Source organism: Amphimedon queenslandica, unplaced genomic scaffold (assembly GCF_000090795.2).
Source record: "Amphimedon queenslandica unplaced genomic scaffold, v1.1 AMPQUscaffold_12848, whole genome shotgun sequence".
In the NCBI taxonomy this organism is placed as follows: Eukaryota; Metazoa; Porifera; class Demospongiae; order Haplosclerida; family Niphatidae; genus Amphimedon; species Amphimedon queenslandica.
Window position 1 is genome coordinate 1 of NW_003546916.1, and position 2,121 is coordinate 2,121.

Below are 2,121 nucleotides of genomic sequence, written 5' to 3' on the forward strand. Positions count from 1 at the left end.
CTTGACCCTACAAACTCGTTAATCACGTGACTCTCACCATACTAGTAATACATGTCACGTGAGCAGAAACTGGGTCAAGACGTACATGGATTGGAAACAGGGCAAGACCGGATGGTCACATGCTCTTTTCGCAGGAAGTGACATCATTACCCACGTGGAAAATGTGACAGTATTACTTGAAGGCTGAAGCATTAAGCAAGTACCTTTAAGACTGTTCTGGAAATATTCTCAACATGAGAATTTTAATTTAAACTCCAAAGGTGAAGGAAACAAAGGAGAGGAAATATAAAAGAGAAAAAATATACATACCAATAATATTTGAAATTTAATTTTATCATAACTATGTATTATTAATATCACTGAGGTATTGTTGATGACTTCGTAAAATTCCTTGATGACATGCCACAAACAAGTATAGATTCAATTATTAATGATGATATTAATGATGATTACAGTCTGCTGATGGCTCATGCTCCTGGTTTTCTCAATATGGTAGACAGTGCATGCAAAGGTATTTTGTTCCTACCATTAAACCATATAACAGATGAAATTGATCCTAGTATGACATAAATCAATACAAAATGCTTTTTAGTAGATGATCAACTTAAGACTTACTTCAATTGGCAGTAAAACACCACCTTCAATAATTTTTAACCTCCTATCTCCTTCTAATTCACTTCATAATTTCTCCTATTTGAAGACATTTATTGAACAAAATGACATCATTAGTACACAAGTACATTCTTAAACATTATGTCTGAATCAAGAAATATCCATCATATACACTTGATTGGCCTAAAAAGTGCCCACCGTGGGGTACACGTAACAAACATTAAAAAGCTAATAACTTTAAAACCCTTCCTTATTTAATCAAAATGCCAAGTTTAGTACATGCAGACTCATACAGATCACATCTTTTCAAAAATTCAAAGTAATTCTATTGTTAGTTTTAAAGAAAATGTGCCCACAAGGTGATAAAAGACATAAATTTACATCTTTGTGAGTATTGTGGGAGATGATAGCACGCAATTCACATATTTAGCTTTTTAATACAATACTAGTTACCTGGGAAACACAGTGAAGCAACAATTGGATCCAAATCTGTCCAAGGTAAAACACTAACTGACGATAACTACCAACTCCTAGCCGCCATCTCCCGAAAAGAGCCTTTGACTAACAGGAAGTGACGTTTCAGGAGTTTTTAATATTGGCTTCCTGTGATGTTTCCAATCCATGTACATATAATATCTATGATTAAAGGCGGATTTACAATATTACGCTAGTCCTGACGTTACGTTGACGCTGGAATAGAATCTGGTTCTATTCCAGCGGAAAGCATGCGTCAAAAGGTCAAATCGCCCACGTTTTTGATTAAAAATTGACGGTACGCTGGCCTAATGTCATATTGTAAATCCGCCTTAAAGAGTGTACCAGACCCTTCCCCGCCGTCCACCCCAATGACTGTAGGCTGGGGAATGGTCTGGCTAGCGAGACTACCAAGATGGCGGGTAGCAACGGTTGCTATGTTTATTTACACAAAATGGGCGTGTCTGCAATGGGTCTATATCTCATCATAGATATTAGAGTACAAAATAAGACTTTATGCAACAAAAAACTACCTAAGAAGTGTGCTTACCCATAGATATACGACTGAGAGGGATTGGAGACTCTTGGCAATTAGCACAATTAGTGCCTACCATCCGTGTTTGCCTTAAGTCACACCCCTTCACAATGGCAGCTATCATGATCCTTTCAAGAAACTACTCCAAATGCTATAAGGTCTACAAATAAGCATTGAATACTACAATAGATAATGATATTGACAGATAATTAAAATTTGTGTTCTATAAGTGCCTTTGAAGCATCATATCTCCTATATTCATGATTCTTTTAAACAAAAACCTCAGTTTTATCCTTCCATTTGCAGACCTATAAATACCAAAATAAATATTACATCAACTTAAAACTGACATTGCCAAATATTTCATCATAGTAGCTCTCCATTAATGAAAGTCTTACAACCATTCATGATTCTAGTAAGCTGGTTCAGTCCCACAAAGTCAACAAGTGGAAAATACCCTTTAGGCTCTACTGTTGCAGTATCTACATCTGTAGGCACTT

At 36.1% G+C, this 2,121-nt stretch overlaps 2 long non-coding RNA genes across 2 annotated transcripts; both read right to left on the minus strand.

Annotated features, from left to right (window-relative positions):
- Positions 1-484: 484 nt before the first annotated feature.
- LOC109586536 (uncharacterized) lies at positions 485-666 on the minus strand. The gene is made up of 2 exons (XR_002187079.1): positions 616-666; positions 485-556 (listed from the first exon to the last, which is right to left on the minus strand). It is a non-coding gene; the product is annotated as an uncharacterized LOC109586536 (long non-coding RNA).
- Positions 667-1,744: 1,078 nt separating this feature from the next.
- Positions 1,745-2,114, minus strand: LOC109586535 (uncharacterized). The gene is made up of 2 exons (XR_002187078.1): positions 1,972-2,114; positions 1,745-1,929 (listed from the first exon to the last, which is right to left on the minus strand). It is a non-coding gene; the product is annotated as an uncharacterized LOC109586535 (long non-coding RNA).
- Between the last annotated feature and the right edge of the window lie 7 nt (positions 2,115-2,121).